The sequence below is a fragment of the Bufo gargarizans genome, chromosome 4, assembly GCF_014858855.1.
Source record: "Bufo gargarizans isolate SCDJY-AF-19 chromosome 4, ASM1485885v1, whole genome shotgun sequence".
NCBI classification, from domain to species: domain Eukaryota; kingdom Metazoa; phylum Chordata; class Amphibia; order Anura; family Bufonidae; genus Bufo; species Bufo gargarizans.
This window is the reverse complement of record NC_058083.1, coordinates 148720427-148735941: the sequence shown is the minus strand read 5'-3', so window position 1 is coordinate 148735941 and position 15515 is coordinate 148720427.

Here is a 15515-nt window from a genome sequence, read left to right as displayed (position 1 = left end):
TGCACTCGCCTAGCTCTAAAAATGAATGAGGCATGGATCTCGGAGGAATTCAACACCTGTGACAACCATGTGTAATTGAATTTCCTCATGCCAGCCCATACATATCCGCCACCACTCAGAACAAATAATAGTCCTTGTCTTATGTATATACAGCGGCATAAAAGGCCTTTTTTTCTGTCAGGTGAATGCCTAATTTTTGGGGCCTCTACTCCAGTGGCCTACAGTAAAATTATTATCCAGTGACCGCCTAATGTACTTCCAGACGCATAATCACTAGTTCTTTTCTGTCAGGTGAATGCCTAATTTTTTGGGCCTTTACTGGCCTACTGGGGCCTTTACTGGCCTACAGTACATTTTTTTGTCTGTGACTGCCTATTGTACCTCCAGCCACATGATCACGAGTTCTTTTCTGTCAGGTGAATGCCTAATATTTGGAGCCTGCACTGGCCTACAGTAAAATTTTTAGCCAGTGACCACCTACTGTACCTCCAGCCACATCATCACAAGTTATTTTCTGTCAATTGAATGCCGCCTAATTTTTGGGGCCTGTAGTGGCCTACAGTAAAAATTTTAGCAGGTGACTGCCTAATGTACTCCAGCCACATAATCGCAAGTTCTTTTCTGTCAGGTGAATGCCTAATTTTTGGGGCCTGTACTGCAGTGGCCTACAGTAAAATTTTTAGCCGGTGCCCGACTAATGTACCTCCTTTTCTATGTCATCGACGTCCAAGATGTTGTAGTCCTGCAGTAGGCTGTGGATAAGCCTGCGGCAGTCCAGGACAGACATGCTTTCCCTCTTGAGAATGAGCCAATTCCTGGAAAGCCATATAGCACCCTTAAAACAGTCCATACAGCACAAAGGTGTGTCTTTGAGTTCAAGTTTCAGGGTATCCCACAGGTCTTGTGCAAAAGGGCAATACCAAAACAGGTGTTGGGGGCAGTAGCGGTTATTGCACAGGTTGTGGGCATGCATGAATGACCAGAGAGGCAAGCCTCCCTTGTGCCCATTGGTTAACCTGTCTGAAGACAAATTAGTCCATACAGTCTCTGCGGTGTCATCAGGAGACCTGGAATTGACTCCACCAAGTCCTTTGGAATTGACTCCACTGAAGTCCACACACAGACATAAAAGGACACAGCACACATAAACACACAGGAGCCAGAACCATAGCTGCAATAATAACAGACACCACAAACATTAACTTAACATCACATAACATTTATGACCACAAGGGTGGCCCCCACTGGCAGATAGTATATAACCAGGAGTATGACTCCAGCTAACCATGGCTGAAGTACCCCTCAGACCTCTGATCACAACAGAAGCTATATAGGCCCAATTAGCCACACCCACACACAGACACACCCAGTGTTCACACAAAGAGGGAGTTAACCCTTCCTACACCAGGCAAGGGATGGAAGTCACTAAAAGGGGAAAGTGCACACATAACTAAAACCCTGTGCACACCAGACATACAAAAGAGACACCTAACAAAGACAGGTTGCCAGGTGCAACCGCATACACATTGCAACAAGCTGCCTAGCACCAGCTCAGGCTGCTATGCTGCGACATACAAAATAACTTGTTGCCCGCGGCAACCACAAGTGAGGCAACATAGTAGCGGCCCTCACCTGTGGTTGAAAAACCAAACCAAACTGCAGGCAAGAGCCTGCGGTTCAGGAGTCACGACCATGACCATGGTCGTGACAACTATCTCCAAGAAGTACCAAGGAGATGGAGTTGTCCCACTTGTCCCAGCCTGTACCCCTCCAGAGGGGTAGGAGAAAGAATCGAGACATGGCCTTGCCCGCAGAGCCATTTGCATTTCTGAGAGTCTGGCCAACACAGTCATACACAAAGGTGATCCACAGTAAAGTGGGAAGATCTGATATGCCCTTTCCACCTTTGCGGGGCTAAACTAAATGATGCACTGTCCTGGCAATGGCCCTGTGTGGTTTATTGGAGCCTAGGCAGAACAAGTGCTTTGCCTTAAATGGTGAGCTGCCTGAGGCTCCACAGTCCAATTCATTGGTTGACTTTGGCCAGTCTACACCTGCAGGATCAAGGGGGTTAGTGATACCTGACAGGAATTTATTGGCTGCTGTCGAGTCAGTGTTATTCAGGGAGTAGAGGTCACTGTAGTAGTCTGTGTTAACTCCCATCACATCCTCCTTTCCTGATCGCAAGTTGCCATTCTTATCTCAAAGTTCATTGAGGGGGGTTTGGCCAGCGTAGAGTTTCCTGAAAAAAAAAAGGTACATTTCTCACCCTTCTTCAGGTTCTCCACCTTGGAACGGAAGATGATTTGCTTAGATTCTTCCTCAAAGTGCCTTTTTAGGCTCTTCCTGGTCCCCTCTAGCTTCTCTCTAACATCTCAGCCGCACAGATGAAGGTCTTGCAGGAGCCGAAATTGACATTGCAGCTCTATGACGTCCCTCTTCTTCTCACATGCCTGTTCCTGCTTGGCCTGAAAGAAACAACAAAACTGGACTTTAAAATACTCCACCAGTCACTAGTCCATTCAAACAAGCATTTGTCATTCTGACAGACCATGTATATCTCTCTAAGCTCCACAAGCACGTCCTCCCGATTCAATAGGACTCAATTCAGTTTCCAGGATCCAGGGCCAGGGGGAACCTCTCGCCAAGGACACACTGGACCAGAATGGCCCTTTGATCAGAGAAGAAGCAGAGGATCATAGAGTAACTACACTTCCTGACTGTCCAAGAGGTAAACACAAAGTAAATGCTTGAAGGAAGTGAGCCATCGGGATGGCTCCATGTGTAATTCACGGAGCCTTTCCTCATGGACCAAATAACATTCTGCAAGGATGCTTCTGTCAACATTTCAATAATCAATTTGGAATTGACATCTAACTAGCTTAAAGTGCTGGAGCTGTGTCTGTCTCTAGCCATCACTTCGGTCCTAGTGGTAGCAAGCTGTAGCAGTAGGGCCTGGAAAAGCCCCCGTCACTTATCCTTGTCAGGGAAAGCATACACATTCATGAACCTAGTCTGTTTTCCTCCCCAGGAACCTGCTACGAAAAGAAGTCTACCGCATATGAGCTCCTGAACAGGTCATCTTACAGTCGCCCTCACCAGACCAGTAGAACGAGCCGTAGGACCAAATGGTTGTGAGTCCTAAAGGGGGGCAGTGCACACTTCTGCAACATGTACATGTCAGTGACCTGAGAAGCAAGAAACGCTAGCACCGTCTGGCACCTAGACCTATCCCTAATACTCTTAACATTAACGGAAAAAAGGTTAAAATTTTCCATCATGAAGGATAAAGAAAAAGGTTAGTGGGAACAATACTGCTTAGTTACTACTCTGGTTATCAGGCGGCTTCTCTTCTTGCCCTCTGTATGTGGGTTGCCCCATCAACAACAGGGACTGGATGTTGAGCTCCTCGAGGAGTGCAGAGGTTTGGAGGTCCTGCAGGTCAGGAAGGAGGTCCTGCCAGCCACCAGTTCCTCCACAAACTAGTCAATTTCCTCTTTGCAGGGAGAGGTATTTCACCACCTTGATTACCTTCTTATCAGAGGAATCGGCAACAAGGCTGTCCCTCTCCTTTATCTTTCTTGGCTGGGCACCTGGGGAGGGAAGAGCAACAAAATCCTCCATAGAACATTGTACAGTCCTTGTAGAGGTTTGAGGACAGTCCTCAAAAATTGGAAGCCGTCTTCTTTGGGCAATCTTTGGTCTCATGTCCTTTGACCCTGCAAATTCGACATTGAACCTCCTTGTAGTTCTTCATCTCTTGACCCTTCTTGACGCAGAACTGTGGCATGTCCGGGTAGTAGCTAAGACTGGGGCAGGTGCTGGAGGTCGAGTCCTTGTCTAGTCTGACAATTACTAGTCTGACAATTACTGACCACTTTATGGTCCAGAAGCCAAGTCCATTCAGGTTGTGGGTGGCTGTGTTCCCGCAATATCCTTGCCGGGGAAGTTTTGTTTCCTCATAGACATCGTAATCCTTCTTCTATTTGTATAATGAAGTTCCCAACAAAGGGAGTGTCATGGAACCATGAACCAGACGTACAACAAGAGATAAGTGGAAAATAAGAAGGTTTTATTGAAGAGCAAGCCGTAAGCAAAGTCCGAACGGATGGCTAAACCGAAGCAGGGTCTTGCGGAGACAGATGTCAGGAACCAGAAGGGTAGTCAGACGAAGCCAGGAACAGGAACCAACGGGGTAGTCAGACGAAGCCGGAATCAGGAACCAACGGGGTAGTCAGACGAAGCCGGAATCAGGAACCAACGGGGTAGTCAGACGAGGCCAGGATCAGGAACCAGAAGCAGCAGCAGTCTTGGAAGCATGTGAACACAGGGGGACCAAGCAAGGAACTGAAGCCACAGACCTCCTATATATATGAGCTGGGCATCCAGCTCCTCCCAGTGGGAAGGAGGAGCCGCAGGGATGGGAGGCTACAAGAAAACCCAGAAACCAAGATGGCCGCCAGCACATGTCAAACGAAGGGAACAGCAAGGAGGTAAGACCATGACAGTACCTCCCCCTCAAGGGCCCCTCCTCCGCGGAGTAAGGAACGGTTTCTGAGGGAAGCGTGCGTGGAAGGCTCGGAGCAAAGCAGGAGCATGGACATCTGCGGAGGGAACCCAGGAACGCTCCTCTGGACCATAACCACGCCAATGGACCAAAAACTGCACCCGGCCGCGGACCAGGCGTGAGTCCAGGATATTGCTCACCTCATACTCCTCACGATTGCCCACTTGGACCGGACGAGGCCGAGGAATCGAGGAAGTGAAACGATTACACACCAGTGGCTTCAACAGGGAGACATGAAACACGTTGGAGATCCGCATGCCAGGAGGAAGCGCAAGGGCATAGGCTACCGGGTTTACCCTGCGAAGCACTCGGAAGGGACCAACAAAGCGAGGCGCCAGCTTGGGAGTGGGCACTCGAAGGTTGAGGTTGCGGGTGGACAACCATACGCGGTCTCCGACCTGGTAGGAAGGAGCGGGCGCTCGTCTGCGATCAGCCTGGAGTTTCTGGCGCTGCGCAGAGACCTCAAGGGACCTCTGGATCTGTACCCAAGAAGCACGTAGGACGGAAAGGTGATCCTCCACAGCCGGAATATCCTGGGGAGAGAATACCTCCGGTAACACGGCAGGTTGGAACCCATAATTGGCCATGAAGGGAGACGTCCCAGAGGAAGAGTTCACCGCCGTGTTCCTGGCAAACTCAGCCCAAGGCAGGAGGTCAACCCAATTGTCTTGGTGATCGGAGACATAGCAACGAAGGAATTGCTCCAAGGCCTGATTGGATCGTTCTGCGGCCCCATTGGACTGAGGGTGGTAGGCCGAGGAGAAAGAGAGATGAATCCCCAACTGGGAGCAAAAGGCGCGCCAGAACCTGGACACAAACTGACTCCCCCGATCCGACACAATCTCCTTGGGCAAACCGTGCAACCGGAAGACCTCCCTGGCAAAAATCGAGGCCAACTCTTGTGCAGAGGGTAACTTCTTGAGAGGAACACAGTGGCACATTTTGGAAAACCGATCCACAATCATGAGAATGACCGTATGGCCTCGGGATGCAGGGAGGTCCACAATGAAATCCATCCCCAGGTGTGACCATGGACGCTCCCCGGTGGCTATGGGTTGCAAAAGGCCCAACGGAAGGTGCCGAGGGGACTTACTCTGGGCACAAACGGAGCATGCCGCTACATATGCGGCGATGTCGGAACGTAGAGAAGGCCACCAGAACAGACGTGAAACCGCCCAGGACAGCTGATTCTTTCCAGGGTGCCCCGCGGCCTTGGAGTTATGGTAGGTTCGCAACAACCGAGTGCGCAACTCCTCAGGCACAAAACATCTGCCGTTGGGTCTCCCAGAGGGAGCACCAGATTGAGCCGCCAAAATCTGCTCACCCAGAGGAGAAGTCAGGCTGGTGCGAATAGCGGCCAGGATCTGATTCGGGGGTATGACCGTAGTCGGAATCGACTCCTCCCCGGACAGCTCGGAGTACTGCCGTGATAAGGCATCCGCTCTGATGTTCTTGGAGCCGGGTAGGTAGGAGACCACGTAATTAAAACGTGACAAGAACAGAGCCCATCTGGCCTGACGTGGTGTCAATCTCTTGGCCTCAGAGAGGTAGGTCAGATTCTTGTGGTCCGTCAGGATGAGAACCGGAACCACCGAGCCCTCGAGCAAGTGCCTCCATTCTTTAAGGGCCTGCACGATGGCCAATAACTCCCTGTCACCAATCTGATAGTTGCACTCCGCGGAAGACAGTTTCCGGGAGTAAAACCCACAAGGAAGCAGAGGACCCTCTGGTGTTCTACGCTGAGACAGGAGGGCGCCTACTCCCGTCTCAGACGCGTCCACCTCGAGGACAAAAGGCAACCCAGGGTTGGGATGCGACAGAATCGGAGCCGACACAAAGGCGGACTTTAGAGCCTCAAAAGCTCGGATGGCCTCGAGCGGCCAGACCTGAGGATTACTGCCCTTCCTGGTCAGATCCGTGAGAGGCTTGGCTAGCATGGAAAAGTCCCTGATGAACTTCCGATAATAATTGGCGAAGCCCAAAAAGCGCTGCAGGGCACGAAGCCCACTGGGCTGGGGCCACTGTAAGACAGCCGAAACCTTCTCAGGATCCATGGAGAACCCCTCAGCGGAAATGATGTAACCTAAGAAGGTTACCTGGGATCGGTGAAATTCGCATTTCTCAAGCTTACCGAACAGCTTGTTCTCTCGTAAGCGTTGCAACACTCGTCTGACATCCAGAATGTGGGCCTCCATGGATGCAGAATATACCAAGATGTCATCCAAATAGACCACCACACACTGCTGCAACAGGTCACGGAAAACATCGTTGATGAATTCCTGGAAGACTGCGGGCGCATTGCACAACCCAAAGGGCATAACCAAGGATTCATAATGACCGGTCCTGGTGTTAAACGCGGTCTTCCACTCATCGCCCGCCTTGATCCTTACCAGGTTATATGCCGCCCTCAGGTCGAGTTTGGTAAAGACCGTGGCCCCTTTGAGGCGATCGAACAGCTCGGAAATCAAGGGTATCGGGTAAGCGTTCTTGATCGTGATGCGATTGAGACCCCTGTAATCGATGCAAGGCCTCAACTCGCCGCCCTTCTTTTTCACAAAGAAAAATCCAGCCCCTGCCGGGGACGAGGATTTGCGAATGTGTCCGCGTGAAAGCGCCTCCCTCACGTACTCCTCCATGGCCTCATTCTCCGCTACCGACAGTGGATAGACTTTGCCACGAGGAGGAACGGCACCGGATTGTAACTCTATGGCACAATCGTATGGGCGGTGCGGAGGTAGGGCAACCGCGCGCACCTTATCGAATACATCCCGGTACTCTTCGTATTCAGGAGGCAACAGAGAGTCCGAGGAAGTACACAGCAACTTGACAGGCCCATGGATGCAACTAGCCCCACACTGCGGTGACCACGAGAGGATCTCGACCGATCTCCAATCGAAAGTCGGATTATGCTTCTGGAGCCAGGGGTACCCCAAGACCACCGAGTAGTGTGGAGACGAAATAACCTGGAGACAGACCGACTCTCTGTGAACGGCACCAATGGCTATCCCCACTGGAAGGGTCTCATGAGTCACGTGTGGCGGCAGAAGGGGTCTGCCGTCTATCGCCTCAAGAGCCAGTGGGGAACCTCGAGGCTGCAGAGGAATGGAATTGGCGGCAACGAACACTCTATCAATGAACAAACCACCAGCACCAGAGTCCACCAACGCCTGGGTCGTCACCGAGCCCCCGACCCAGGAGAGGACAACCGTGATCAGTGGTTTGTCAACACGGGAAACCGGGGACGAGGAGACTCCACCCAAGATCTGCCCCCGACAGGACCTCAGGTGCGAGCGTTCTCCCGGACGGTTCGGACATGCCAACCGAAAATGCCCACCGAGACCACAGTACATGCATCGGCCCTCGCGTCTCCGGAGTACCCTCTCCCCCTCAGACAGGCGAGCAAACCCCCGCTGCATGGGTTCACCCCCAGACAAGTCATCCCCAGGAGGCGTGGGAGGAGAGGGAGGCACGGGTGGGACAGCAAACGTAGGCGCCAATCTGTTAGGAGACCTCCGCAGGCTCTCCTTAAAGGAAGGTCTCTCCCTGAGTCTGGTGTCAATCAAAATCAGGAAAGAAATAAGAGACTCGAGCTCCACTGGTAGGTCCTTAGCTGCAACCTCATCCTTCAAGGCATCCGAGAGACCATGAGAGAAAGCAGCGACCAGAGCCTCATTATTCCAGCCCACCTCTGCTGCCAGGGTACGAAACTCAATGGCGTATTCAGCTACGGATCGTGAACCCTGTCTGATGGACATAAGGAGCTTCGCAGCAGAGGCAGCACGAGCCGGCACATCGAATACCTTCCGAAGAGAAGCAACAAAACCGGAAAACTCGGCAACCACCGGATTGTTGTTCTCCCATAAAGGGCTGGCCCAGGCCAAGGCCTTGTCCGAGAGCAGCGAGATCAAGAAGCCCACCCTTGATCTCTCAGTAGGAAAGGCATGTGGCAGCAACTCGAAGTAAATGCCCACCTGGTTAAGGAAACCTCGGCACTGAGTTGGCTCTCCCCCAAAGCGCTGTGGAAGGGGGGCAGAACCGGTCATACCCTGAAACACCACAGGCGCAGCAACAGGTGTCAGGGTAGACTCTGGCGCAACAACCGGAGCGGCAGTAGGAGCGGGCCCAGGAGCGACAACCGACCCATCGGCAACGGAAGCTAAATGAGCCGTGCGTTCAAGCAGGGTTTGCAACGCCACAGCGAACCGACCCAACAGGTGATCCTGCTGATCAAGTCTGGCAACCAGCGTAGGTAGCGAGGGTGGCCCTGTACCGTCAGAATTCATGGCTTGGTCCTAATGTCATGGAACCATGAACCAGACGTACAACAAGAGATAAGTGGAAAATAAGAAGGTTTTATTGAAGAGCAAGCCGTAAGCAAAGTCCGAACGGATGGCTAAACCGAAGCAGGGTCTTGCGGAGACAGAGGTCAGGAACCAGAAGGGTAGTCAGACGAAGCCAGGAACAGGAACCAACGGGGTAGTCAGACGAAGCCGGAATCAGGAACCAACGGGGTAGTCAGACGAAGCCGGAATCAGGAACCAACGGGGTAGTCAGACGAGGCCAGGATCAGGAACCAGAAGCAGCAGCAGTCTTGGAAGCATGTGAACACAGGGGGACCAAGCAAGGAACTGAAGCCACAGACCTCCTATATATATGAGCTGGGCATCCAGCTCCTCCCAGTGGGAAGGAGGAGCCGCAGGATGGGAGGCTACAAGAAAACCCAGAAACCAAGATGGCCGCCAGCACATGTCAAACGAAGGGAACAGCAAGGAGGTAAGACCATGACAGGGAGCGTCCAGTGCTGCCGATTTAACCGCTTCCCAATATCTTTCACAGATGTTTATCAACGCAAAGGTTACATAGAAGATTCCTGTCATAAATGCTTGCACTCTGAGGGTCTCTAGCTTCGAGAATCCTTAGTCCACAAGCATTTTCTGACAAAACACCTTCTGTAGCATATCAGAGATTCATCTTTCCACCTCCTTGAGTTTCAGGGCAATAGTCTGCCTCATCCAGGCTCCAGGGAAGGAGCAGCCTGTCCGGGCTTCCTATCAACCTTCTGCTATCCGGAGATAGTGGTGGTGGCAGCTTCTTCGGAAGATCCAGGAGGCTTCATCTCAGTTTTTTTTTTTGCTGGGCCCAGCAAGGTCTTTACTGGCTTACTAGTAAAAGCCATGGCTTCCTCTAGCTTGTCCAGTTGTCCGTGGTGGAGTGTCTTTGCAAAGGTCCCTTTTGACACAGTGGGGAATGTGGAGGCCAAGTCAGCACCCTGAACTCTTTGTCGTCATTCTTACACTCTTCCTGAGCAATTTTTGCATTGAGGCTACTGAAAGAAAGCACTTCAAGAACTGACTGTTCACTTAAAACCTACTATATACCATGCCTACTATATCCCATCAGGTGCCGTTACCATAACATTAACTTCACCTGTGATATTTACTTCATGTCAGTGGTTTTAATATTAGTGAAATGTTATTAGTGCCCCTGGTTTAGGTTTCAAGAAAAGTTGCCGCCTGGCAATTAGTAGTAATCTGCATCTGGTTACTGTGGCTAGACCGCCTTGGGTAAAGGTGACCTTTTCTGTAATGTGTTTTGCATTGATTCTGCATTTAAACATTAAATAGTTTACATTTTAGATATGTATACAAAAATTGAGTTTTATTTACTTGTTTCAGTTGAAGTTTATCATTTTAAAGAGGTGTTATAAACCATTAATTTAATATTACAATTTGTGTTATGAAAATTGGAAAATTCTCTTAAGCTTAGAGGGTTTTTCCTGGCTCCTGATATTGATGACTATCTAACACCCTGCACCTCCACCGATAAGCTGTTGCCTGCAGCCTTGTGTGATGGACCTAGCTCATGACCTAGCTCATTAATGGAACAGGAAGCACAGCTTGGTTCAAAGTGTAGTGGCCATGCTGGGTTACTGCAGCTTATCCTCCATTGATGTGAATGGAAGCTGAGCTGCAGTTACCAGGCACGGCCACTACACTTTGAACAGAGCTGTGCTTCCTGTTTCATTCAAAGTGCTAGTTTCAGCGCTAGAGGCTGCAAGAACAGCAGTTCATGGAGGTGTGGGGTGTCAGGCCCCCATTGATTGGGTATTGATGATTTTTTTGAGGATAGATCATCAATATCAGGAGCCTGGAAAAAACCTTTAAGCCACTATGATCTTTTCTTCATTGGGGTATAATATTCTATGACATTGATTGGCTGCTGTAATTACATGACCAAAGACCATCACAGATCATGGTACCAGAATGTAAACACTGGAAAGTGGGAGAGCCATGGAGGCCAATACCAGACTAAGTGGAGCAGAATGCTACATGACAATGTTTATTATTTTCCTATAACGAGGACCTTCAAAGTTGTTTTTTACTACTTGAAAAGAGAAGAAAGACGGATAACTAGTGAAGAAAAGACGTTAGGTACCATATTTCTGTTACAATAAGGTGTTTATTAAAATGTTAAATTGTTTACAGATTTATATTTTTGTTTGTTTCTTTTTTTTTTACGAAATATCTTGTTTTGTTACTTAATATAAAATCCAGACCGTATAGAAAGAAATGATTAGGAAAATATGTTAATTTTGCAAAATATTACTGTGTGTCTAAGCTCAAAACATTTGGTCTGCATGAAAATGAGCCAACTATCATCAATCATTGCATTAACACTGCTGGCTTAAATGTGTTCATGCCACCTGTTGATCATGCCACAAATTCTTTGATTATAAGCGCTTGTCCTATACTTTAGCAAAGTAATCAAATAAGAATTAAAGGGCTTCTGTCAGCCCACTAAAACTTTTTTTTTCTTTCGTTAATATTAATCCCTACACTGCAAGCTCCCTGTACATATGCTAAATATTAATTTTCGTTCAGTAGATATTGTTAAAAATCAAGTTTTATCATATGTAAATTACCTTGCTACCAGCAAGTAGGGCGGCTACTTGCTGGTAGCAGCCGCATCCTCCTCTCATCATGACGCCCCCTCCGCCGTTTGATTGACAGGGCCAGGGAACGGGTTCGTTCTCTGCTGGCCCTGTTCGAATTCAAAATATCGCGCCTGCGCCGTACCTTTCTTTAATCGGTGCAGGCGCACTGAGAGGCGGCCTCTCTCCCGGCCGCTCCATCCTCAATGCGCCTGCGCCGATGACGTCACATCTACACCCGGCGCAGGCGCATTGAGGATGGAGCGGCCGGGAGAGAGGCCGCCTCTCAGTGCGCCTGCACCGATTAAAGAAAGGTACGGCGCAGGCGCGATATTTTGAATTCGAACAGGGCCAGCAGAGAACGAACCCGTTCCCTGGCCCTGTCAATCAAACGGCGGAGGGGGCGTCATGATGAGAGGAGGATGCGGCTGCTACCAGCAAGTAGCCGCCCTACTTGCTGGTAGCAAGGTAATTTACATATGATAAAACTTGATTTTTAACAATATCCACTGAACGAAAATTTATATTTAGCATATGTACAGGGAGCTTGCAGTGTAGGGATTAATATTAACGGGAAAAAAAAAAAGGTTTAGTGGGCTGACAGAAGCCCTTTAAAAGCAGTTTTTTTAATTTTTTTATTAGAACATAGAATATTGATATTCTAATTACCTAATCATTGTTTAGTTTCATAATTCCAATTAAGACATAGAAAACATATGAGTTCCATAAATGAAAGCTGTGTTTATTTCATGGGCAAAATGTTTAAAGGGGGACTGTCACCTCCATACGGCCTTATACAGTGCTTACATGGCTCTGTAGCACACCTATACAGGATTGTAACGGTACCTTTGTCTTTGCCTTTAGACTTGCACCTGCAGGAAAACCGAAGTTTAATTCATATGCAAATGAGCACTCGCAAGTGCCCAGGGGCGGCGTTCAGTGTGTAGGAGCCCAGGCTGCTCTGTCTTCTTTTCACTTTACTCCTCCCCAGCCTCTTTCTTTGCCGCCTTCCAAGTTTCTTGCCTCATCGTTAGGTCCGGACTTGGAGGGCGGGCAAAGAAAGAGGCTGGGGAGGAGTAAAGGGAAATGAAGGCAGAGCAGCCTGGGCACTTACACACTGAACGCCGTCCCTGGGCACTTGCGAGTGCTCATTTGCACATGAATTAAACTTCGGTTTTCCTGCAGGTGCAAGTCTAAAGACAAAAATAAAGGTACCGTTACAATCCTGTATAGGTGTGCTACAGAGCCATGTAAGCACTGTATATGGCCATATGGAGGTGACAGACTCCCTTTAAAGCATTCCGTCAATAGTGTTGGGCGCAAATATTCGAATCGCGAATATTAATTTAAAATATCGGCACTTCGAGAATTTGCAAATATTTAGAATATAGTGATATATATTTGTAATTTTGAATATTCAGATTTTTTTTCTATCGGTAACCTCCCTTCTTGCTTGTGCGCCAATGAGCTTAGCAACAACCCTAGCAACCAATAGAAAAGTTGCCTACCCCTTACTATATAAGAACCTCCACAACAGCCATTTTTTTTCAACTACAGTTTTTTACAGCAGAGAGACAGCAGTGTCATTGTTGTGCTCTGTGCTTTCCACACTACATTAGATGGATAGTTAGATAGCTTATATATATATATATATATATATATATATATATGTATATAATATAGATAGTGGGAGATAGTCAGTGTAGGTTAGATAATGATATAGTGTAGCTGATAGTTTCTGCTGTCCATACATACATGCAGACCTGCTAAAATGTGAAGTTTCACATATTGCACCAAAATATTCGCATCATTAGTCCCGATTAGCGCAATCACAAATATATTGGAGCACTCTAACTGCATATAAAGCCATTTTTTATGTTCTGCCGTGCCAACCATTTTCTCCAGTCTCAGGAAACTTCTAGTGGCTTGGAAAATGTAGCAAAAGTGACCTACACCTGTATTTTGCGCACATTACGCGAATATTCATTGACGATTTTTCGCAATCACTCCTGAAGTTCAAGGGTATGTGCACACATGGCAGGTAAAGTGTGGATCTAAATTTGTAGCTTATAACATATCAGCAAAGTGGATGAGATTTAGCAAAATCTGATCCACACGCTGTAGAAAAAAATCCACAGTGGAAACTGACCTTATCGGTAGAAGCTGCAGTGTTTCTGGTTCTCCAGTGAGAAAGTCTATCTTCCAAAAGAAGTTTCAGCGTGGAATTACAACTCTATCTGCTGCTTTCCTTACTGCACATCCAGGGAGACTGCAGCTTGCACTGTGCAGTGTGAGATTTCAGCAGCATAGGAGGAGGTATACTGAAAGGACCTTGACAATTAGGCTGTTTCACACGAGCGTTGCGGGAAAAGATGCGGGTGTGTTGTGAGAACATGCACGATTTTTCCCCGCGAGTGCAAAGCATTTTAATGTGTTTTGCAAGCGCGTGAGAAAAATAGGCATGTTTGGTACCCAGAGCTTCTTCACAGAAGTTCGGGTTTGACTTCAGTATTCTGTACATTTTATTATTTTCCCTTATAACATGGTATTTTCACGCATGGTTGCTAGGATGAAAGTCTATTCACTGTATTATTTTCCCTTATAACATGGTATTTTCACGCATGGTTGCTAGGATGAAAGTCTATTCACTGTATTATTTTCCCTTATAACATGGTTATAAGGGAAAATAATAGCATTCTTTAATACAGAATGCTAAATAGAAGGTCAATTGAGGGTTAAAAATAAATAAAATTAACTCACCTCCTCCAATTGATCGCATAGCTGCCGGTCTCCTGTTCTTTCTTCAGGACCTGTCAAAGGACCTGTGGTAATGTCACTGAGCCCATCACATGGTCCATCACCATAGTGATGGATCATCTGATGTATCATGTAATGAGCACAGTGATGTCACCACAGGTCCTTTGACAGATCCTGAAGAAAGAACAGGAGACCGGTAGCTACGCGATCAATTGGAGGAGGTGAGTTAATTTTTTATTTTTTTTAACCCTCAATTGACCTTCTACTAAGCATTCTGTATTAGAGAATGCTATTATTTTCCCTTATAACCATGTTATAAGGGAAAATAATACAGTGAATAGACCTTCATCCTAGCAACCATGAGTGAAAATTGCACCGCATCCGCACTTACTTGCAGATGCTTGCAATTTTCATGCAGCCCTATTCACTTCTATAGGGCCTGCGTTGTGTGAAAAATGCACAAAGAGGAGCATGCATCGATTTTCACGCAACCCACAAGTGATGCGTTAAAATCACTGCTCATGTGCACAGCCCCATAGAAATTAATGGGTTCGGATTCAGTGCGGGTGCAATGCGTTCACCTCACCCAAATCTCGCCCATGTGAAAGAGGCCTTAGATGCAACAGAAATCACAATAACTCTCATATAAAATATGGCATACATTTGAAAATGATGAGACCCTCCAGTTAAAAAAAATATATATAATAAAATAATCTAATTAACTGTGGAATGAACAGACTACTTACATCTTTTTTATCTAATTATTTTCAGATACACTAAATCTGGGCTAGTCTTCTGCTATCCAAGTTGGTCACACTGCTTCTCAGACTATTTGGTGCACTTGGTAGCCCAGAATAATTCCAGCTGTCCTTCAATTGGTCAGCACTGCTCATGCGAGTACTTGCTAATCCAAGAGCAGGGCTGGACAAGTAGGAAGTCTCTTGGGGTACCGCTGTACAGTGTGCATTAGGTAGTCAGAGAAAAAGTTTAGACTTGGATGGCAGAAGAGGAGCCTAGGAATTAACAGATCTGCAACTTATAAGATAAAAAAGAAGGTCACCAAGTAAGTGTTTTGTTTATTTCCCAGCCAATGTAACTTTTCCTCCTTGAATCAGGAGGTTGATTCAACAACAAAACCTTCAGTGTTGCTGGATCGAAGTATTCTGAGGTCAGTTGTAAGATTGTTTATTATTTTGACAGGCTGGAGAAAGGAACTGCAGACCCTCATAGTTTGCCGATGAAAAAATTGCTTACTTGTAG